Source organism: Phyllobates terribilis, unplaced genomic scaffold, assembly GCF_046119375.1.
Source record: "Phyllobates terribilis strain yellow unplaced genomic scaffold, ASM4611937v1 Scaffold_1__5_contigs__length_1240528914, whole genome shotgun sequence".
NCBI lineage: Eukaryota > Metazoa > Chordata > Amphibia > Anura > Dendrobatidae > Phyllobates > Phyllobates terribilis.
In genome coordinates this window covers 946,955,800-946,980,735 of record NW_027362761.1, presented here as the reverse complement: position 1 = coordinate 946,980,735, position 24,936 = coordinate 946,955,800, and the positions used below count along the sequence as shown (strand labels likewise).

The 24,936-nt window shown below is 44.3% G+C and overlaps 1 protein-coding gene across 1 annotated transcript in view; it reads right to left on the bottom strand.

Annotated features, from left to right (window-relative positions):
* The window catches only part of IL15 (interleukin 15), a 66,638-nt gene extending 42,141 nt beyond the window's left edge, over positions 1-24,497 (bottom strand). Inside the window, exon 1 of the mRNA XM_073642139.1 lies at positions 24,267-24,497. The gene's annotated coding sequence lies outside the window, so the exon portion shown is untranslated. The remainder of the gene's footprint in view (positions 1-24,266) is intronic.
* Positions 24,498-24,936: the final 439 nt, after the last annotated feature.

Here is a 24,936-nt window from a genome sequence, read left to right as displayed (position 1 = left end):
TGCACTTTTGAATTGCTTTCAACCAAGACAAATGCATTCACCAGGAGATGTCATTTTAACATTTTACAACCTTATCTGGCCATGTGGTGTGTGACACATCAGACACATGCATACAGTGCTGAAAAGACATGGGAACAGCATGGGGAAGACCTCTGGAAGCATTTGACTCCCAGGTCACTGCCTAAAAGTGTGCCCATCATAAGTGATCCTTGGCGCATGCGAAGATGCCTCCCGCCATGCACCTGTCGTTGCAGACTTGCAACAATCACAGTCCACGTCTTTGTCCCACTGCAGTGTTCAGTTGTCCCAACCCCATTCCTTGGAATGCAAGCGCAAGTATGCAGGCAGCCACCCACCCACCCACAGGCTGCAATACTATACTGGCAAATTTTTGACAACTGCTTCCACTTGAAATGTGGCCTTTTAGGCTCGTGGAGGAGGAAGCTTTTCACAACCTCATGCCGGCGGCAGTCGGGTGTCCATAATCGGTCCCCAGCCGCCACTATATTTTCCGGTATCGCCTCTGCCTTCCACAAGCACGGGTCCCACAACATTACCCGTGCCCTCCCCAGTGCACTTACTGGGAAGGACTGCCTAACCACAACCACGTGGACAGGGGAATGTGGCCAGGGACGGTACGGAGCCAGTCCACAACTTTTTTGGCTGAGAGTTGTATTTAGCTCGGTGAAACGACTGGCATAGAGGGAAACCGTATCTACCCTGCGTGTCATTTCTCCCAGGAAGTCCTCTAAAGCTGCTTGCACTTGAAATGTGGCCTGTACATTACTGCTAGTACTTTTCTGTTGGAATTTGCTTGCCTCCTACCAGCCTGGAATATTTCCAGCAAACTATGGTACGACGCTATTGTATTAGCACTGCCCCCAGTACCAGTAGCGAAGCCATCCCCAATTTCCTTCTCAGGAATTTTATTTGGTAGACTGAGTGGCTGCCCAAATACATTTTCTCACAAAGGAGCTGAAGATACAGTGGCAGTATGTGCAAGTTTCTCCAGCCTGTTAGATATTAGAGGGTGAACAGCAGCACATTGGATCAGTGGTTAGCACTGAAGCCTTGCAGCGCAGGGATCCTGGGTTCAAATCCCAGCAAGGACAACATCTGCAAGGACTTTGTATGTTCTCCCCGTGTTTGCGTGTGTTTCCTCCTCAGTAAAAAAGCAGCCATAGAGTGTCCGGGAACCTTCCCACACACTTTTCTTAGCCAGGACTGCATCTCAGCAGGGTTGGACGGTCCCACCAGAGAATCCTCTGGTGTGCCTTGGCTTCTACCTCAGGAGAGTTCATGATAGCGCTAACTTTACAGCTGCTATGGGGCTCTTGAGCGGGTGAGCAAGGTTAGCCCTCAGAATCAAATCCTCTGGTGGGCACAAGGTTTTTCAATCTGAAACAGCTTCTCAGTGGGAGTTATATTTCACCACAGCCATATTCTTTAGCTCGGTGAAAGGGCTGGCATAGAGGGAAACCGTATCTACCCCGGCTGTCATTTCTCCGGTGTATGGCTGTATGTTCAGCGGTGAGAGCCACAGATCAGGCTGCTGTGTTACAGCTTTCAACAACTCTGCAGCGCTGAGCGGTTTGTCAATTAAGCATGTTATCTTCAGCAAAGCCTGTTGCCGCTTGGCCAAGGCAGTGCTGCAGTGCTGTCAGCTTGTGTCTGATGTGATCATTTCGGAGATGGAGGAAGAGGTGCATGAGCTGAACAATGTGATTACATTGAGGTTAAATTGGTGACGCTGTTTTTTATACTAAAGAAAGATCCTATTGTTTTGTTTTTTTACGTTATTTTTTAAGACAAATGCATTCACCGGAAAATGTCATTTTAACATTTTACAACCTTATCTGGCAATGTGGTGTGTGACACATCAGACACATCTTTTTTTTATTTATGATGGAGGGACTCTGAAAGTCATAAAGCCTATTTTTACAGGGACATCAGACGGCCCTTACTATTCTTAAAAGGCCAGCAGTCGGCCGTAGCTATTGTTAGAGAGCCATCAGCCGGCTATGCTTTGCTGTTCTCATTATTAACAAGTGGGTCTCCTATACTGTTATTGCGTATTCAGTGACTGCAAGGGCTGCCAAAAATTTGGACGCAACCCAATACCCCTTTGAAGAGACATAGAGGAGGGTCTCAGTAAAAAAAATGTTCCCATTATAAAAGGAGCGGGTCTCCTATAGTGGTAATGCCCATGCTGTGACTGCAAGGGCTGCCAAAATTTGGGAAAAACCCCACTAAGAATTTAAAGACACAGAGCAGGGCCACAGTAACAAGGTACGACATGTTCCCATTAGAAAGGAGAGGGTCTGCTATACAGTTATAGGGTATGCAATGAGTCCAACAGCTGACCAATTTTAGGAAAAACCCCACTAAGAATTTAAAGACACACAGAGCAGGGCCACAGTAACAAGTATGACATGTTCCCATTAGAAAGGAGAGGGTCTGCTATACAGTTATAGGGTATGCAGTGAGTCCAACGGCTGACCAATTTTAGGAAAAACCCCACTAAGAATTTAAAGACACACAGAGCAGGGCCACAGTAACGACAAATTCCCATTAGAAAGGAGAGAGTCTCCCATAGTGTTGGCCTATGCAGTGAATGCAAGGGCTGCCAAAAATTTGGAGGCACTTCAATGCCCCTTGGAAGAGACATGGAGGAGGGCCTCATAAAAAAAATGTTCCCATTAGAAAGGAGCGGGCCTCCTATACTTGTAATGCCCATGCACTAAGTGTATGGGCTGACAAACATTTACCCCTGGGGGGTATACATGAACATACTGTATTAAAAAAATTCAAGGGCATCATAAATACCCTTTAAAAAAATTATGTGTGTGTTGCATCACGGACCACGGTCACCCTGGTGATACGGTGGTGGAGGATGAGGAACAGGAGGAGGAGAAGAGCAAATAGACAAAATCAGGAAGCATATACCCATGTGTGGGTGTGAAAAGGTGCATGGGAATACACCTCCCAAGAAAAGACACTGGATTTGAGTTTATATTACGCTGCTATCATTCGGTGGTGTTGAGAAGTCTAGCCCAATCCAGCACTTGTTCATTTTTATAAGAGTCAGCCTGTCAGCATTTTCAGTTGACAGGCGGATGCGCTAATCAGTTATAATTCCACCAGCGGCACTAAAAACCAGCTCTGATAAAACGCTGGCGGCAGGGCAGGCCAGGACCTCCAAGGCATAGAGAGCCAGTTCATTCCACGTATCCAGCTTGGATACCCAATAATTATAAGGCACAGCGGAATCATGGAGGACGTTGGTACGGTCGGCAAGGTACTCCCTCAGCATCTTCCCAAACTTTGCACTCCTTGTGAGAGTACCCCGCGCCTCAGGGCCTGTGCGATGGGAGCATCTGAGAAAACTCTCCCAGAACTTTGACAGTGTTCCCCTGCCTCTGCTGGATTGAAGTTGTGTCTCTCTCGCCTGTACTCCTTGGTTGTCCAACGAAGTGTGCCCTCTGCCGCCAGCGTTTTCAGATGGGAATTTTTTTAATAGTTCCGCAACAAGGGCCTTCTGGTACTGCCCCATTTTTTTTTAGACCTGTCTGCCTCAAGAATAAGAGATATAAAGTTCTCCTTGTAGTGTGGGACTAGAAGTGTCACCAACCAGTAATGACTGTCACCCAAAATTTTGAGAACGCGAGGGTCATGGGAAAGGCAGCGTAACAAACACAGCCATGCGTGCCAGACTACTAACAGGCAAGACTTCCGTGTCCTCACCAAGAGGATGACTGACCATGCTCTCCTCCTCTCTGTCCTCTGGCCATCCATGCTGAACAGACAGTATGACAGCTGTGCAGTTGCATGAAACTAGCTCCTGTCCTTCCTCCTCCTCCTCCTCCTCTTCCTCATTGTCACCCAATCCACGCTGGGATGAGATGAGGCTTGGCTGTGTGTAATCACCCTGTATGGTTCCTTGCTCCATCTCATCTTGCTCCGCCTGCAATGCATCCTCTTTGATTGTGAGCAGAGAGCGTTTCAGAAGACAGAGAAGCGGGATGGTGACGCTAATTATGGCGTCATCGCCGCTCACCATCTTGGTGGAGTCCTCAAAGTTTTGGAGGATGGTACATATGTCTGATATCCATGTCCACTCCTGAGATCTTATGTGTGGAGTCTGAACTGAATACCGACGGCCTTGTTGATGCTGGAACTCAACAACTGCCCTCTTCTGCTCACAAATCCTTCCCAAAATCTGCAGTGTAGAGTTCCAACGCATGGGGACATCACACACCAGTCTGAGCCGGAAGCTGCAAACGCTGCTGAAACACTGCAAGGGCGGCGGAATCTGTAGCCGACTTTCTAAAATGGGCACACAGGCGGCGTACTTTAACCCTAGAACGCATGATCATAAAAATCTACACTTTCACATACCTGGGGCCTTTTAGGCCCGTGTGCAAATAACATGGAATAACTCAAACAAAAATGACAAACAACTATATACCTGAGGAATACCTAGAGTTTCAAAATTCTAACTAAAGTAATCTTGCAGAAAATAGAAAACAATTAACAGGGCGAGCCTGCGAGGCCCCAGGTATGCGTTCTAGGGTTAACAAGCAGATCCGGCAGCTCCGGGTAGGATTTGGGAAACCGCTGAACCACAAGGTTAAGCACATGGGCCAGGCATGGTACGTGTGTGAGCTCGCCTCGCCTCAGAGCCGCCACCAGGTTCCGGCCATTGTCACACACGACCATGCCTGGCTGTAGGTTCAGCGGTGTGAGCCACAGATCTGCCTGCTCTTTCAGAGCTGTCCACAACTCTTCAGCATTGTGCGGTTTTTCACCTAAGCATATTAGCTTCAGCACAGCCTGTTGCTGCTTGGCCGAGGAAGTGCTGCAGTGCTTCCAGCTTGTGACTGATGTGGTCATTTCGGAGATGGAGGCTGAAGAGGAGGAGGAGGCTGAGGAGGATGAGGTGCAAGAGCCGTAGACCGTGGGGGCAACCCTGATTGACCTAGGGCCCTCAATCCTTGGCGTCGGGAGGACGTGTTCCGTCCCAAGGTCCGACTGGGTCCCGGCTTCCACTATGTTAACCCAGTGTGCAGTCAGCGAGATTTACCGTCCCTGCCCACAAGCACTTGTCCACGTGTCCGTGGTTAGGTGGACTTTACCGGTAACTGCGTTGTTGAGAGCACGGCTAATGTTTTGGGACAAGTGCTTGTGTAATGCGGGGACGGCACACCGGGAGAAATAGTGGCGGCTGGGGACCGAGTACCGAGGGACGGCCGCCATCAGGTTGCGGAATGCTTCCGTCTCCACGAGCCTAAAAGGCAACATTTCGAGCGCAAGCAGTCGTGAAATGTGAGAATTAAGTAGTGTGGCCTGTGGGGCGTTGGCTGCATATTTGTGCTTGCATTCCAAGGACAGGTGTATGGACAACTGAACGCTGCGCTGGGACAAGGACATGGACGTGCTACCTGATGCTGCTACTTGAGAGTGTGCAACGACAGGTGCAGGGCAGGAGGCGTCTTCGCATGCACCATGGACAGGGTATTGGCTTGCATGCACAACAGCGGAAGAAGCAATGGTGCCACCCGCAGACACTGTATCTGGACACTGGGGTTCGGCCCACAAAGTCAGGTGCTTTGCTGCCATGAGCCTGATCATGCTGGTGGTGGTCAGGCTGGTCGTTTTGCCACCCCAGCTGATGCTGGCCTGGCAGGTGGTGCAAATGGCCTTTTTGGGGTTATCGGCAGAGTCTTTAAAAAACAACCAGACTCGGGAAAACCTAACAGTTGTACTGGCAACTTCCTTCGTGTTGGTGTTACAGGGAACGCTTGCCTGCCTTCTGTCTGCGGCCACCACACGGCTTCTTCCTGCCTGTTTGGGTGCTCTGCCTCCATCCCCCCTGTGTGCTGCTGTCCTCGCTCTGCATGTCCTCCTGCCAGATTGTGTCAGTTACTATATCATCCACCACCTCGTCTTCCACTTCCGCACCCTGGTCCTCCTCCTGACTTTCTGGCAATTGAGTCTCATCATCGTCCACCTCTTGTGACACTTTCCCACCGTCGCCTTTGTGTGACCGTGGCTGCTCAAATATTTGGGCATCGCTACACGCGATCTCCTCTTGCCCCACTTCAAGTGGACCGGGCGAGAGGCCCGAATCTATAAATGGAAAAGTGAACAGCTCTTCAGAGTGTCCAAGTGTGGGATCAGTTGTCTCTGGGTACTCGGCATGGTGGGAGGAAGGAGGATCAGGGTGAGGAATATGCGGTCCAGACTCACGGCTACTGAGACTTGACCGTGTGGAAGACAGGGTGGTGGTGGTGGTGGCTAAGTGACTGGAAGCATTATCCGCTATCCAACAAACAACCTTTTGACACTGCTCTGGGTTCAATAGTGGTGTGCTGAGGTCTCCTAGAAATTGGGACAAGAAGGTCAGGCGAGAAAATGTGGGCATTTGTTGTGGCACAATTTTGGCTTGCCCACAGCCTTGTCCTCGGCCTCTGCATGCACCATTACCATCATGTCCAGGTCCCCGTTCCTTGCCCATTTTAAATGGAGGACAGTATCTTCCACGCTCACTACAAATGACTGAGTTTGGAGCGAACTTATATGTGATCCGTGTGATAGAGAAAACAGAGTTTTAAATACCTGTCCTGTAGGTAAGTAGTTTGAACAGCAAACTGGTGTGAATTGCTTCAATGACACACTAAAGGGAATTTTTAATGGAGGCCAGAAATGGCAGTATTTTCTGACAACGTATATGTGATGCGTTTGATGGAGAAAACACAGTAAATAGCTGGATTTCTAGCGCTCTAATATAGAAAGGACCTGGCTGTATTCTGCAGTGCCAACAAGCAAATGGCGCAGAAAAAATGGTGTTCTCTGGATTGCTTTTTAAGCAAATAATGAGGATTAAGATCCAAAGAAAAGTATTCCCGGCCCCTGAGACCTGGGCCTTTGTATAGAAATATCTAACAGCAGCAGAAGGCAGAATTGGAATGGAGCCTCTTGTGCTATATGCACTGCAGTCTGCTATATACACTGCCTGCCTATACACCCTGCCTGCCTGATATCTATGCAGATGGATTAGTCCTCAGAAGGACTGTTTGTTAAGATGGATGTGTGTAATGTACGTTTTTTCTCCCTACACTACCTAATACACGATCAAATCTCTCCCTGACACAGCAGCAGCTCTCCCTACACTGTCTGATCCGGAGTGACTGTGACGAGCATGGTGGCGCCAGGTCTGATATAGACCTGAGGACGCTGTGCGACCAGCCAATCACTGTAATGCCCACAACCAACATGGCTACGGCATTACAGTGCATGGCAGGCAATCCCTGCATGTTCATTGGCTCTCTAAAGAGTGCCAAACATGCAGCGAGGGGACCAGAGCTCCCGCCCGAGCAACCCGGAAATACTCGGCGAGCGCCGAGCATCTCGAGCAGCAGTGAGATGCTCGGGCGAGCACCGAGCAGTAGCGACCATGCTCGCTCATCACTACTCAACACTGTATGCTTTCTGGGGGTCCGATGACCAAAAACCGAACTGATCAACTGTTATTCAATGTGTAGCGGCCACTGACGGGTATTGCAGGTCATCAGTATAATTTTGCTGGAAATGCCCTTTATGGATGAGTTTCATGACTGAGCACAAATTGTATTCTTTGCTGCGATATTCAAAAGTAACTTGATTTAACAAACTTGTAGACTCACTTTTAGCAACCAGTTTAGAAATTCCAGGCACACATTACTAAAAGGTTCATAAAACAAAGCTTGCAACTAAACAAGCAAAATAGCAAGGTCATAGGAAGCCTTTCTATCAGGTCAGTTCATTCAATTTCTTCCCTAACAGACTTGCTCTGCTCAAATATATTGTGTTTATGTCAATTAGAATTCAATAATTATTGAAGAAACATGAGAATCACAGTTCAAAAAACAACCAAGAGGCCACACAAGGTTACATACACACCTGCCAAGTGAGTAAAAATTGCTATCCTTAGATTACATGCTACCTGCCTTTGAAAGCAACCTAGGCTTGTCTACAGCTATTGAATCCCGGTAATAAATAGTTCTTGTGCTTAAGTTCACAATGCGAGGTGACTGAGGTGGTGTCAGGTCATCATAGCAGGAAAATCTGTAACGTGTTGAATCAGGTTTTGTCATTGTATGGTGTGAGTCGTGTGTTCACTAGGTAAGCAGAGGTTTTCACAGTTATTGTGCAGTTATTAAGGTCATTACACCTATCTCCTGCAGTAAATACAGTTATTCACAAATTATTGCGTTACCAGTTTAAGTCATCATGAGGATGATCATGAGACATTTCTTTCAGTCTTCATTGTTACTATACTATTTTTCTGGCACGCATTAAGGTTAATTTACACTGCACGATTATCATGAACGAGCGTTCCTAGGAAAGCTTGTTTTCAGATAATCGCGCAGTCTAAACAAGACGTCAATCACCCGACGAATGAGCAAAATGCTTGTTCGTCAGTTGAAATTATGTTTTTCGCTGCACTAAATGTCATTCTCGGCAGCACATCATCCCGTTTTAACAGGACTTGTGCTGCCGAGAACAATGGCAGTCTGTGCACACTGAATATGGTTCCTTGCGCATCTGAAGCCGAGTCGGCCCATGTAAGCAGCCTATTAAAACAACCCTCGACTGGCAAGCATGTGATTAACACTGCATCCTGTATTGTAAACGCACCTTTAATCTTGATTTAATTTGATTATAGAATCTAGACACAGAATTGGTTTGCTTTGACAGGTTTTCTAGTCTGGCAGTTTGGTGTTACCTGCATGTTGAATTAAAGCCTCTATGTTTTCATTTATGAAGGAGTGTCATTATTTTAAACTATGACAATTTTACTAATCTGACATCAATTCTTTTGGCTTGATTTGACTAAATGTTATGAAGGGGTTTTTCTTTATGTAGAAAACAAATTCTGTGATTGTCCACTTTAGTTCCCACTATGTCAATCTGCAAGATGTCTGCAGTGATGCCCCATCAACAAAGCAGACCGGGAAGAAAAGGTGCTGTTCTGTTGACATGGGGTGAAGTGAAGCAGAAAAACTGCCGGCTGAGTCGTCAGAGATCGTGCAGAATAAGCATGTAGCTAGAAACAACCTGCCAATTAGTTCTTAGTCCTATATGCAAAAATATTAAAAGTCCTCGATAATGCCTCAAAGCCTCTGAACAAACATGTAATTACTTTGAGGTACAAAATCCTCATGACGAGTTCCCTTCAAGTTTTTGGCTTAAGCAGCTGTATGAGTGCTTGTTATTTCACAGGGCAAGTTGCAGTGTTTATTACTACAGTTTTGAGCATTCTTTATTCGATTTTTTGGGAGGTAAAGTGACAAAAAAAATTGTAATTCATAAAAGAAATACAAACAGCATTTATTATGGTGCTTACGGGGTAGGATAAATACATAACATTTGCGACCGTCAATAGTCCCGGAGCTGCCATGAAAACCCAATAGGTCTCCTTCTGTCAAACTGTTTAGAAGTCACTGTCACTATTGCCTGTGATATCTAAAGGTTTAAACTGCTAGAACTGATCATGGCAGATACAGGTGGATGTCGGCTATATTTTACAACCAGCACGTTTTTTCATATTCTTTTGCAAGAAGGGGTTAATGGTTATCTTTGTATTACGGACATCATAAATTTCATATATTCAATGTAATAATCTAAGTATCAAGGTATTCCATGATTCAATGCAAAAAAATAATGTACAGTTAAAGAGGTTTTCTCATTAAAATAACCCCTTACCATTAATCCCTCAGGGCATTTGAACATTATATACCGGGGCTCTTCCGCTCATGACCTTCCTCTGTAGGATCAGCTCCTACTCTGGTGAACTAAAGCTGTCCCTGCATTAACGTGGATTACCATTCAGCTGAATAGTTACCATGCAACAATACATTTTCCCTGCCGGGAAAATAACCATCTGACCACATCTTTCCATAGTAAAATCAGCTGCCAGAGCTGCTGATAGAGAACACCGCTGCAGACACATTTTTAGAGTGAACCACTTTAAACTGAGTCATGTGATAATTGCCACAAGAAAAGTATCAATTCTTAGAAAGACACTACTTTCTAATTTTCACCTACAAGAAAGTAGACACAGATGTAAGGCTATGTGCCCACGATGCAGAAATGCTCAGGATTTTTTCCTGAGCGTTTCTGCATCTCCCTGGCAGAAAAAAATGCATGCGGATTGTACAAGCGGATGTGAAGCATTCTTCACTTGCATTTCCACATGCGGATTGACAAGCGCTTTCCAAGCGATTAGCATCACTTGGAAGTGCTTGTGACAGCTAGGTCACACTATATAAATCCATGCAAACAGCATAGATTTATATAATGTGACCAGAGAGGGTGGTTAAAAATAAAAAAATAAATGTATACTTACCCTCCGATGGCCCCTGGTGTCCTGCTTTACACTCCGTTCTCCCTTGCCGACAGCGGTGGATTGAAAGACCGGCCGACGTCAGCGTCGCTTGACCCGTCACATGACTCTGACGTCAGCACAGGTCCTTCATTCCATCGCGAAGTGCCGGGAAGCAAGCAGGAGCGCAGCGCGGGCTGCCGGAAGGTAAATATAAATTTTATATTCCTTTTTTACAGCTTTTTTAATGGTACCTGGGTGTGAATGAGACTCTCCTCTCCTCCACACCAGGGTACCATCCGCACATTAGAACGCGCCAATTACTCAAGTACAGATGCAGTCTTGTGGAATTGGCACGTTCTAATGCAAGTCAATGGCGGCGAAGACGCAGCACTTCTGCAAAATAATTGGTAGTGCTGCGTTTTTTTCCGCAATGATAATCATTGGGGAACATTGCTGCCCTTCTACCATGCGTTTTTAATGCGTCTCCGCAGCTGCAAATACGCTGCAGAAAAGCATCGTGGGTACACAGCCTAAGTGAAATCTTTAAGCCCTCTGGCCGTAGGAAATTTGTGAGTGTTCAAAAGGTAAAAATTAATCGACTAGGTGGATTTTCCCCATTTGCCTAATAAACAAGTGTATCTGTTTGGGTCACGAGTCGACTGAATTAAGTGTTTAAATAAGGTCAATAATTTTATAACGTAGTTGTCATTAGTGCTCAAGAGTATTCAAAATACTCTAGACATACAAGTTACCTTGCTTTGCAAAAATCATTGAACCTCTCAAGGGGCAGTTACTTTGGACCTCGGAGAGACAGCAATTTTTTTTATTACTGTGTTCAACTGTGTTGTCAGCTGTGCTCTTTTTTTTTTTTTTTTTGCAGAATTAGCGCAAGAAGTTATATTTTTCAATGGTACCATAATGTGTTGAAAAAAACCTTTATTACTAATCACTTAAACGGGCCTTTTATCCAAGTCACAAGTGGGCAATTTATTCCCGCTGCTAACCACCACCCCCCGCCTGAGTATTCTGTTTTTTATATTTTACAATCCATGATACCAAGGGGGCATTACTCATAGTGTTATTATGCAGAGCAGCCTAAAGACACCCCACAAAGAATCCTTTGATCCACACGCCCTTGTTAAAGACCCCCAAAAAATAGCAGTTAATACAAAAACCCATATTTTCGGCATGGCCGGAATGCCATGCCACCCCGATGACTCTACAAACTCAAATCTTTTATAACTACAGCAAAATTACAAAACGTATAGTTTATCTCCAAGCACCATTGTTATTACCATGTAATTGCTTGAAGGAGCATGGGGTAAGGTTAGTAGGCGATCTTCTGATATCATGTACTCTTTAACTAGAGGGCGGAAGAAGTAATGGGAATTGTGTGGTTCTTTATCCTTGCCCACAAATGTTTTATCATAACCACCAAGCTGCACAGAAAGAACAAGATAATGAAAATGAAAAATACACTTTGGAGTTATGGTACTGTAGCATCAACTGTTATATTAGTAGGACATGTCATCACAATATGTTTGGTAGGGGTTCAAACCCTGTTCCTCCCACCAATTCTGACAATGAGAGAAAGCTTTACTAGTGATTTCTCAGAATACTGGTAAACGGTATCTATCTTTTGTGATTGAAATGGAGTTTCTGATGTAAAACCTTCTAGTCTTGTGACAGCCCTATCGTATATATTTTATTACATGCCTTCAGTTTCCTGTTTTCAATTTGTAGCAGAGATATAAAATAGAATACATGCAAATAGAGATTGGCCCAACCCCTTCCAAGCATAGGATGGTCTGGAGTGTACCATTTTGCCTAGTTGACAAAAATGGACAGTAAGACTTGTGAGAACGTGATCACTGTGTTAAAAAAACACTATGATTGGGTAAAAAGGTGGCTGCTGTCCCTGACAGCAGGCCATCTTCCCTCAAAGCCCAGTGGGGTTTCGCTGCACCTACCACCCTGCATCCGTGATCACTGATTTTGGCTGGTAATATGTAACTGGCCAATCGCAGTGCAAATAGAAAGGCTATTTACATTGGCGATTGGTACTCTCTAAGACCGGACCAATCATAAGGAGGCCCCTTTATGACACGGCGGTGGCCCACAACCACAATAACTGATTGATCGGTTTGTGCAAACCGACCAATTGGGAGCCAAATGTTTAAAATTAAAATATTGATTCACCCGCTCTCTATGTCTCCATTCCAGTGAATAACAGTGTGCAAAGCAGGAGTGTTAAACTCTATACATTGTCGTGTCATGCTGGCACGGAAATGGCAGCACCCCCACCTCTGTAAAAGATATCATCACACAGATCCTTGAACCACACTATATGTCCTGGGTACAATAAGAACACGGGAGGAGTTGATCCGCCATATGGAAAACAAAAGCGTGATACAAAAAGGTGGCCATGCACATAGTACAGATGGCACTGGTTTAACTCTAATGTGCTACAACAATGAACAGGCTAGACTGGCACAGTCCTTTAGTTTCAGGTGGTAGTATTCAATACCCTAATATTTGGAAATCGGGAAGGGAAGCATCACCATACTTCTGGAACTTAAACATTCCCATATTGTACCAGAGCAATATTTTCCTGGCGAGATCCCTCAAACTGCAAGGAGAGGAAGGATGCAAAAAAAAGTGCAAAGTGTACTACAAAAAAATAATAAGAAAAAAACACCACTTTCTGCAGTTTTGGCATATCAGGGGCTATACAAATGTGACATGGTGTCCACTATCTATTCTAGCATAAATTGCGCTCCACAAGTCAAATAGCGCTCCTTCAATTCAGAGCCATGCTGACAAGGTAAAATATATATATTATAGAAAATCAATTAGTTTCTTTTAATAGATTACCTAATCAATCAGTGTGAATTAATATAGAGATGATGGAATAATCTATGCCTATGTATGTATGCTAATGTGTATATGCACATGGATTATGTTAATAGTTAATGAATATATAACTAACAGCTTCTGTTTTTACTGTAGACATGAACAACTAAATGATTTCCTGGGAATGACCTATGTATGTGCATGGCTGCTAACAGAGAGATTCATGTCGAGTTGGCAAAGATGGCACTTAGAGACGAACTCACCCCTCCCATCAGAATTCCTAAGGCGTTACTGAGACCAAAAGATACATGGATGAGCAAATTGCAGTGTACCAAGTTATCAGAAAGAGCATTGAATTTTACTAATCCCACCTAGAAGTAGAATACTATATAACCCCATGTCTACGTAATAAAGTATGCCATTTTGAAGGGTTCAGTCTCTGAGTGAAGTTTTTCAACCAGATTAGCAGATTTGGTTAATTAGCTTCTCTGCATGCACTCGGACATCTCTAATTTGGAGGAGAGCAGTTACCAAGTGTATCTTAAATTGGTGAAACCTCCACAGTGCCATATGCCAGAACAGTAGTATGCCACCACATATGGAGTATCGGCATACTCAGGAGAAATTGCACAAAAAAATTGAGTGGTCTATTTTCTACTGTTACCTTTGTGAAAATGAAAAACTTGGGTCTAAAACAATGTTTCCCAAAATAATATACTTTTTCATTTTTTCCTTGAACTTTGCTTTAATTCTTGTGAAACATTTAAAAGGTTAATAAACTTCTTGAATGCAGTTTTGAAAAATTTGAGGAGTGCAGTTTTTCAAATGGTGTCACTTTTGGGTGTTTTTTGACATATAGGCCACTCAAAGTCACTTCAAAAGTGAAGTGGTTTTGTAAGTTTTGTTGAAAAATGAAAGCTTACTCCTAAACTTTTAACCCTTCTAACTACCTAACACAAACATTTTTAAAAACTGATGATGTGAAGTACACATATGTGAAATGTTATTTAACTATTTTGTGTGGTCTAACTGTCTGCACTAATAAAAATGTAACGCTTGAAAATTGCAGGCAGTTTGCTCAAATGAGGAGTGGGTCAAAATACCTATGTACAGGTGTAGAAGTATGAGAGTTAAGGTAGGGTCACACTACCGTATGTTCTCTCATCCGAGAAAAATCGGTCTGATTATACTAATCATACTCTGAGTGTGAGCCAATTTTCTCAGACGTGGAGAAGATGGAAAACGAATTCTCCATCTTCTCAATTCTGTAAGCACATGAAAATAGTCAGAGTACGGTCTGATTTTTTACACGGATTCATTGACTTGAATGGCTGAGTGTGATCTAAATATCAGATGCAAATTGCGCACGCTGCAGGTTTTTCTTTGGACAGACTCGGTCCGATGAAAAAAAACTGGACATGTGCACAGCCCCATAGAACAATATTTGTCCTTCTGTGATCGGATGTTTTGTCAGATCGCACTAAGACCAAAACATAAAGTTAAAGCAAAACTGTCAGCAGGATTTTGCTAAGTAAACTACAGGCAGTGTCATGTTGGGGCTGCTGCACTGACTAATATGATACCGGAGGTGAAGAAATCTGTCTTGTGGTTCTTGTGTAATCAGTGTTTGCAGTTTTGAGTTAATGATATGCCCGTGCTCTGGGACCGAACTGTAGGCAGGGTCTTATCCTGGTGCTCTAGGCCAGATCAGCAAGATAAGACCTGCCCACAGGTCGCCCCGAAGTACAAGTATGTTCCTCTTCATAGAGACAGCTAGACAGAGAGACAGATAGGGGCAGCCTGTGGGCAGGTCTTTTCTTGCTGATCTGGCCTAGAGCACCAAGGAAAGACCCTGCCTAAAGTCCCGCCCCAAAGCACGAGAATCTTATTACCATATTTTTCAGATTATAAGACGTACTTTCCCCCCCCAAAATTTTGGGGGAAAACTGGGGTGAGAGTCTTATAGCCCGAATGTAGCTTACCGGGGAGAGGTGGCGGCAGGAGTCGGGCGATGCTGCGGGTCCTGCGCTTGGAGGAGATGTCTGAAGGTGCTACGCTGTGTGCCCCAGGGTGGTAAGACAGGATGTGTGATGGTCCTCAGCTATGTGGGGGCTCCGCCGGCGTTTTGTGTAAGTCCAAAGCCCCCGCACTTCCAAGTTCTCTATGCGGTGGACTCCAGGAGAATGGCCTCCGGTGGCACCTCCAGACATCTCCTTCTCCAGGCGCAGGACCCGCAGCATCGCCTACAGTATTGCCCGACTCCTGCCGCTGAGCAGCCCCTTCTTCCAGTCTGGGATGGGACTTCCAGCATCACCCCGCAGCGTTGCACCTCCAAACACCTCCTGTGTCCCCGCTCCATCACCGCCGCCCCCCGCCAGTAAGTTGAATTAGACGTATAAGACGTGCCTGCTGCTAAAGACTATGAATATTCACTGCTCCCCACGCCCATGGGCGTGAAGAGCAGTGAATATTAATTTTCCTTAATAGCGCGCACACTGTACCGCAGCGCGGCTCCTGCAGCGTCTCGGTCCTGTGTGCCTGCTATTAAAGACCATGAATATTCTCTACAACCCATAATAGCAGGCACACATGACCGAGACGCTGCGGGTATTAAGGAAAATGAATATTCACTGCTCTCCATGTCAATAGTCCCGGCATGGAGAGCAGTGACTATTCCGACACAGCATTTCACAGCGTGCGGGCGCATGGCAGTGACGCCATGCGCGGCTCACACAGTTAGATCAGTGCGAGCAGCAGAGCAGAACGCAGAGCTGGAGCAGAGAGGAGGGGAGTATAATTGTTTATATTTTTTGTGTGCAGAGTGATGGGGATCAGGGGGAGCCATGCATTCCAGGATGAGGGGTGCATGCATACCAGGATTGGGGATGAGGGGTGCCATGCACACCAGGAATGGGGATGAGGGGTGCCATGCACACCAGGAATGGGGATGAGGGGTGCTCTTCAATGCCAATAAAGGTATGGGCTCTATCGTGTAAAAGGGATTCCCCATGACAAAATCAAGGAGAGGTCCCCCTCATCTCTCCCAGTATTGTACAGCATTCAACGGTGAAGAGCAGAGATACCCTTGATCTTTGCTGCTAGACTAGAGCAAGGCTGCAGTGGTGTATAAAGGTGATTGCCTCATTCCTTATCTTATGGGCAAGTGTTCATGACAGGGATACTTTTCATAAGTTGGCATGCATTAAAAAAAAGAAAAGTTTGTTACATAGTGTGGTGATTAATGACATGTTCACCAAGTTTAAAGCGCACCTGTCAGCAGGATTGTGCTCAGTAAACTACATACACTGTCAGGTGGGCGACATTACACCGATTAAAATGATACCTTGATAGATGAAATCCGTCCTGTGGTTCTTGTGTAATCTTTACTTTCAGTTTGGAGATAATGAAATGCTCGTGGTTCGGGGCGGTGCCTGTGGGGGGCGCTCTATCTAGTGCTCTGCTTACAAATTCATCTGTATGCTCTTATGACAGCTCACTGTGCATTCACTGACCTGCCTCCTATTTTATTTAGACCCATACTAGCATTATGTAAAATAGGAGGCAGGTCAGTGAAGCCAAATGGCTGAAATGAAACAAAGAGTGAAAAATTTAAAGGGGTCTGAATACTTTTCGTACCCACTGTATACAGTAGTTAAAAGTCTTCACACCTCTGTTAAAATTATATGTTTTTGTTGTGTAAAAAAATATTCTAAGAAGAAGAATTTCAGAACTTTTTCCACCTTTAATGTCACTCATAATCTGTACAAATCCATCGACAAACAAAGTTTGAGAAAATAAACGAATGTGGTTGCAAAAGTGTGAGCAGCCTCTTATAATTAGAGATGTGTTATGTTCAGAATGAGCCAATCATATTAAGGCTACATTAGCACATGTTGGGTTTTTCAGAGTCACAAATCTGCAGCAAAACCTAATCTCTGGCAGGAAATCAGCTGCGTCAAAAACTCAGGTTTTGCTGCGCTTTTTTTCACTGTCCTTCTGTCTCTATTTATGCATGTACATAAAAGTTCTGTGAAAAAAAAACCTCATTCTATTTTGCCATCAAAAATTATGAAAAAAACGCTGATGCAAATTTTGGTGAGTTTTTGATGCATTTTTTCAGCAATTTTTTCCCCAGACAATACTTCCTATGGGTGAAAAAAGGCTGAAAGAAGTGACATGCTCTATTTTCCAAAAACCCAACCAAGGCACAAAATACGCAACAACAACTAAAAAAACATGAAGTGTGAACAGAGAATTCTGGTTTCTCATACACTTTGCTGGTACTGCAAAACGCAGCTGAAAATTTGCATAAAAATCTGCCGCAAAAAATGCTTAAAAACCCAATATGTGTGAACATACCCTTAGGCTGGGTGCCCACGTAGCGTTTTTCAAGCGTTTATGCTGCGGAATTTCCGCAGCATAAACACTTGTGAAACGCTAGGTACCGCACCCCATGGTCCCCAAGGGGATTCCGCATGTTCTATGCACATGCTGCGGATTTTTCCGCAGCGTTTATGCTGCGTACAAAAATCTGCAGCATGTCATTTAATTTTGCGGAAGCGCAGCGGAACTCCCGCCATTGACTTGCATTGAGGCGCATAGAAACCGCGACTGTACATTTGTACAAGCGGCTTCTATGCGTCTCTATGTGCGGATGGTACCCAGTTCTGGAGGAGAGAAGACTCTCATCCAGACCTGGGTACCATTGTACCTGTAAAAAAAGAATAAAATAACAAATAAAGTTTATACTCACCTGTCCGGCGGCTTCTCTCTGAATGCCGGCATCGCTTGAGGACCTGTGGTGACGTCACAGTCATGTGACCGCAGGCCCTTCACCGCTCTGTCTCGCGATATGCCGGCAGCCGGGAACCAGCCAGGAAGCAGCGCTGCAGCACATACCGGGGCCTCGGGGGTGAGTATAGCTTTATTTATTTTAATTTTTACGGTTCACACTGTATAAATCTATGCTGTTTGCATGGATTTATACAGTGTGACCTAGCTGTCAAGCACTTTCCAAGTGATGCTATCGCCTGGAAAGCGCTTGTCAATCTGCATGCGGAAACGCATGTGAATCCGCGTGTGGATCCGCATGTATTCTGCAGGAAAAACGCGTGCACAATCTGCATGCGTTTTTTCTGCCAGGGAGATGCAGAAATGCTGCAGAAATTTTCGGCTTCATTTCTGCATCGTGGGCACATAGCCTTAAACTCATTTAAATAGCAGTCAGTACACAGCTGCCATCGTTTAAAGTGATTCTAATTAACCCCATATAAAGTTTAGCTGTTCTAGTAGGATTTTCCTGACATTTCCTTACTTGCATTTTAAGCAAAATTCCATGGTCTGTAAACAGCTTACTTTACAGCAAAGGGATCTCACTGATTAAAGTTACTGTATCAGTCAGGAATAGGGTACAAAAAAAAATGTCCAAGCCATTAGATACGGTATATCACAGAACACAGAAGAAGGTCATCAAGAAGTGGTTTAAATTTGATTTGGCACAACAGTGACATTTCATATAACTGGATGTCCCTCAAAAATTAAGTAATGGCCAAGAAAAAAAAATTGAGCTGGGAGGCTACCAAAGGGCCTACAGCAACATTAAAGAAGCTGCAGGAAGTTTTGGCAAGTACTGGTTGCATATGGCAGCAATCTCTCATATTCTTCATAGTTCATAGCCCATGAGGTAGGGTTGCAAGATGGAAGCCTTTTCTAAGAAAAATATACAAGCCTTTTTTGTGTTTTGAAAAAACCTACATCAGGTCTGCCAAAAGCATGTAGGAAAACATGTCATGGTCTAATGAGACCAAAGCTGAACTTTTTGGCCATAATTCCAACAGATATGTTTGGAGCAAGACACTGTGCATCACCAAAAGAACCCCATACTCACAGTGAAGCATGGTGGAGGTAGCATTATGCTTTGGGTCTGTATTCTGGTAGCTGGCACTGAGGCTTTAGTCAAGGTGGAGGAATTATGAACAGTTCTAAATATTAGGCAATTTTGCAACAAAACCTTCAGGCTTTTGCTAAAAAGATGAAGAGGACAGGAATTTTACCTTTCAGCATGACAACGACCCTAAACATATGCCCAAAACAACAGTGGCTTCATCAGAAGTAGATCAAAGTTTTGGAATGGCCCAAACAGAACCCAGACATTTCAAAATTTGTGGGTTGACCTAGGGCTGTACTCAGGAGATGCTCTCACAATCTGACAGATTTTGAGTGCTACTGGAAGTAAGAGTTAGCAAAGATTGACAATTCTAGATGTGCAATGCTAATAGACTTCTACCAAAACACACTGATTCTTGAAGTACTCTTTGAATTCCTAGACAGCAAAGTACTATTTGTAAGGGTGTGTATATTTATACAACCACATTATTTTAGTTCTTTATTTCTCTTTTTCAGTTTTCAATTGAATTGTACAAATTATAGGTTGTATTAAAGGTGGAAAAAGTTCTGAAGTTATTCTTACTGGTATGACTTTTTTTAAATTACAAAAACCTTTCATTTTATCAGAGGTGGGTGAACAGCCCTTTAACACATACAGACATGGATGTAAAAAAAAGTCTAAAATACCATTCACTTATAGCAGAAAAAAATAATAGCATGCTGTAGATTTTTAAATTCACAGCATGCACGCTCGTGTTTCTTCAGATTTTCACAAAGGATATGTTTTACTCAGTATTCGCTCACACCAGCGTATACATCAGATGTGTTCTATCCGATTATTTTTTTTTTTTTGTTAATCGTGTAGCACTTGGACCAATGTTATTCAATGGGGCAGTGCTGATGACTGATTTTTTTTTCACTGACAGTATCTGTCAGTGAAAAAAAAAATCACAGCATGCTGCGATTTCACCTTGAAATTGGATGACACTCACCCATTCAAGCCAATGAGTGTATGGAAAACATCGGACTGTACTCGGATGACATCTGAGTGCAGTCGGATTTCCACAGACTCACAAAATGGAGAACATATAGAAAGTTTGTTCTCCATCTTCTACTCACAGTGAGCTCTGATTCTCTTGGATACGAAAATCTATGGCTGTCGGACTGTAGCCATAAAGGAAATCTGATCAACCCTCCTAAGCCGTCTATATGGGCATGTAGGTCATAGAAAGTTGAATATAATCACACTTTGATATCTGTGATCCAATAGCTTATTCTCTTCTGCAGCTGCTACACCCGCATCCTGATCTTACAAACAACCTCTGGTCCTGGTGACACCATCAGGAACTGAATGGTTTAAGTGTTAATCACCGGATCATTATGTGACACCCAATCATGGCGCTCGCAGGAAATATAGGTTGCCTCAGCAAATTTTACTATATTGTTAAAAATCCTCTCACTCATGTTTCAGGTGAGAACAGCATTTACATAGTAAACACATACTAGTACATTTCATTTAAATTAACTTGCTTTTTACCCCCCTCATCCCTGTCTCAAGTAAATTATTGGGCAAATGGTGGAGTTCTAGGTATTTTGCAGCTGTTTGATGGCACTGCCAATTCCTGTGCACAGTACCATTAGCTAGTTCTGATCTAACCCATTCTGTGACAATAAAAAGAAATAGAATTTCCTTTTCCATAAAACTCTTAGAGACAACACCCCTATAAAACAAAAATTGTAACTCTATATTGGCGTCATGGTTTAGATCACATATTTGGCATCACTAAGCACAAATGCATCAGGAAATTCACTTTTGGGCCAAGTTTTATGAATTAAGCAAAACTACTTCAGAGGAGTTTGGATTATTAAATAAGAAAAAATACTTTTTCCCCTTTGATTACTAAATAGAACTGACAAAATAAAAATATATAATCCACTCTAATTTAGAAAAATTAACAAGTCATATGTCAAAAACGTTTTGGTAGACTAGGAAGCAAAAATAAAAATCTCCTTTCTAATGCATGATTTCAATATGTAGAATTTTGCTCTGATCGAGGCCCAAAACAGTCATGAAAGGGTTAAAAATTAATACATTCTGCTTTTCGAATATGCAATTAAGTGTGAATTGTAGCAGTTACTGTGTGGCTTTCTGTGTCATGTACAATAATTTGACAATGGAAGGTGAAACAATAATGGGGCTTTCTGGGATATGATGCAGCTGTGTGGGAAATATGGGGTCATCATACTAGAGTTATTACACACCTTCATGTGGACACGACAGCACAACACAACCCTATTGTTGTTCAAGCTGACACCATCGGCTTTTTTTCTCTTATTACCATGGTCAGAATCATAGGTTCATAATTAGTGTTGAGGGAGTATGTTCTATTAACCCTTTCGCTGAGTATGCTCGGGCCGAGCTCCGAGTATTTACAGCTGCTCAGTGATATGGTTGAATCGCTCCCGTGTGCATGACTTGCAACGGTTTGACAGTTTTATTACATGGGAGGAATGTCTATTTCTTACACATTCCTCACATGTAATAAAGCTGTCAAACAGTTGCAAATCATGCACACGGGAGCGATTCAACCATATCACTGAGCAGCTGTAACTACTCAGAGCTCGGCCCGAGCATACTCGGAACAGAACATACTCGCTCAACACTATTCATAATCCAGAAGGACAAACTGAGTCTTGATAATCACAGCAGAAACTCCAAAGTTTGAGGAGGATTTGGAGAACTTCTGTTCATTTTTTGCTCCAAAAGCTCCTTAAAAAACTCCACGCATGTGAACATAGCCTAAGGCTATGTGCATATGGAGTTTTTTGAGAAGTTTTTGGCGCAGAGACGAAGCGGAAATGCTCTATATCAGGGGTCCAAGGACGCACATTCAACTGAAAGACTATGTGCCCACGATGCAGAAATGCTCCGGATTTTTCCTGAGCGTTTCTGCATCTCCCTGGCAGAAAAAAAAATCCTTAAAGAATGGTTAAAAATAAAAAAATGAATCTATACTTACCTTCCGATGGCCCCCGGAGTCTTGCTTCGCTCAGTCCTGGCTGCCGGCAGCTCGCGGTACACTACACTGTAGGACCTGCCGTCACATGACTATGACGTCAGCGCAGGTCCTTCAGTCCACCGCGATCTGCCGGCATGGGAGGACGAGCGCAGCGGGGTCCATCAGAAGGTAAATATAATATTTATTTTTTATTTTATTCTTTTTTTCACAGGTACTATGGTACCCGGGTCCGGAGGAGAGTCTCCTGTCCTCCACACCCGGGTATCATCTGCACATTGGAACGCATGGAATGCGCATCTACATATGTAGTGATGCAGAATCCATGCGCTCCAATGCAAGTCAATGGCGGCGAAAACGCAATTGGTAGTGCTGCGTTTTTTTCTGCAATGATAATCCGCAGCGGAAATTTCCGCAGCATGTGCACAGCACATGCGGATCATCATTGGGGGACATGGCAGACCTTCTACCATGTGTTTTTTAAGCGTTTCTGCAGCTGCGGAAACGCTTAAAAAACGCATTGTGGGCACACAGCCTTAGCCTGAAACAAAAAACAAGTGGGTGTGGGGAGAGAATTGCTGGTAATTTGGGAATTATGCATCCTATACACATACACTCTGGTTAACTATTGCCGGACCTCCTAGTAAATTAAAACATCAGGTTGGTCCACATATGACTGTGCAATGACGTTATAGAACAGGAAGAGGGATGGGCGGCTATAGAAATAGCAGAGATTGATTATTGGCCAGATGTTACAGCATAGTGGATTTGATTTCAAGAAATCCCATGTCCACTATGCGTCTCCATGCTCCTGTGGATCACCCGCGGACACGGACATGTGGCACGTCTTTCCAGACCGCAGTATGTCAAATTCTCTTGTGGAGTCACGAATCTCCGCAAGAGAAATTATATCACTGTAATGTATAGGATGGGGTGAATCCCCATGGTTTAATGAACACATGCGGATTCACCTGCGTGCAGCGCTTTGGACGAGGCAGAAAGCATACTGCGTTCAAAGCGTTACCAATACCGACCGTGTGCACATACCCTTAGCAGACCCACATCAGTTCTGCAATGCAGGCAGGAGGCTGCCCTGTTACTGGGGCTAGTATGCTAGTACAGGTTACAGGGGAAATCAGCAATAATGAGAAATGTTATTTACATATTGAAATGCCATTGGACTTTGGGGGTCACAATGTGTGAAATAAATGAAAAAATAAAGGCCGAAAGAAGAGGCTGGAAGAAAAACCCCGACAACACTGCCAGTCAAAATGACAGTTTTCTAAGGGCTCGTGCACACTGATGTATTTGCCATCCGATAAAACATCGGATCGCACTCAGACCAACATTATGCTATGGGTCCGTGCATATGAGACCATGCCGGTCCGAGAAAAAAAATTGCTGCATGCCCGAGCTGGATCTGATATTTGGATGGCACTCGGCCATGCACGTCAATGAGGAAAGCATTGGACTGTGCTCGGATGACATCTGAGTGCAGTCCCATTTCCACGGACAGAATGGAGAAAATGGAGACATTTTTCCTCTTCACCTGAGAGAATGGGATCACGCTGAGCTCATACACAGTGTGATCAGCATCGGCCCAGTTCTATCGGGGGAGAGATTATCCGCTGGTGTGTACATCGCCGTACTCTGCTCTCAAATAAATAACACCTGACGTCCGATATATACAAACAGAGGGGGCCGCAATGCAATTTACTGGCCTTTTGGTCTTAAAAGAAAGTGTGAAAAACAGACACGACTTTCCTTCCTTTTACACATTTCCACCATGTCTGCAAAAAGTCAGAACCTAAAAATGTCACAAGCATCAGCCCTTACACATCACGGAGGAAAAGGCAAAAATTATTAAAAGAAAAATAATAAAAAAAATGTGCCCGGTCATGAGCTGGTTAAACAACAATGAAATGTTTTGTCTCTGTAACTACAACACTACAGATACATAAGGGAGCAATGGTGTCAGGAAGAAGAGTACTACTACCCTCACCGGAGTCAGGAAGGGAGGACTACTCGTGCATTACACCACACACAGGCTACAAATGCCGCTCACACAGGGCACTGCGCGCCACATAGTCCCCAGTCAGTACCCACCAGCCTCCACCAGCACCGTGTGTACAGTAACTTACGGCTACATTTCTCCGGTGCGGAAAGCTCAGGGACTTCTGTAGTTGTCAGTGAGCGCGAGCAGCATGAAGCTGAGGTCCGCAGCGGCTGTGGGATCCCGGCTGTCAGCTTCCTACTTCATGGTCAGCAGGTAGCGCCGTCCTGCATGTGCAGCAGCAGCAGCAGCAGCAGGAGCCATGAAGCGTCTGCGGAGACTTCCCGCCCCCTCCATACACAAGGCTGTGCCGTGCCCAGAAGTACAAGCAGTCGGCCCATGGCAGCAGCCTGTCAGCGCCTGTGGGTGCATGGTGCAGTCAGGACCAGCCTGCTGTGCTCTGCCCTGTGTGGGCTGCTTTTTCTCCTGCATTTCTGTCAGGTACATGGACCTCTCTATAGGCTCAGCTAACTCATGTGTTTTACATTATGCAAATTATTTTTTTTGCTGAAAAATGTACATAAATGTTTCCAGAATGTTCTGTCTTCCTTCAATCCCCCACTTTTGGCTCTTGGAAAAAGTCAACATTTTGTTGTGGGTTTTTCTTGTCCGCTCTTCACATTTTAAGTTCCCGAGGAAAAGCTCCATAAAAATCATCATACCCTGAGCATGTTGTGTGCGGAGAAAGACCCCAGTAACACGGATATCGCACCAAAAGAGCAGACCCCAAAGTGTGGGAGCGCGCTGATAGGGTCACT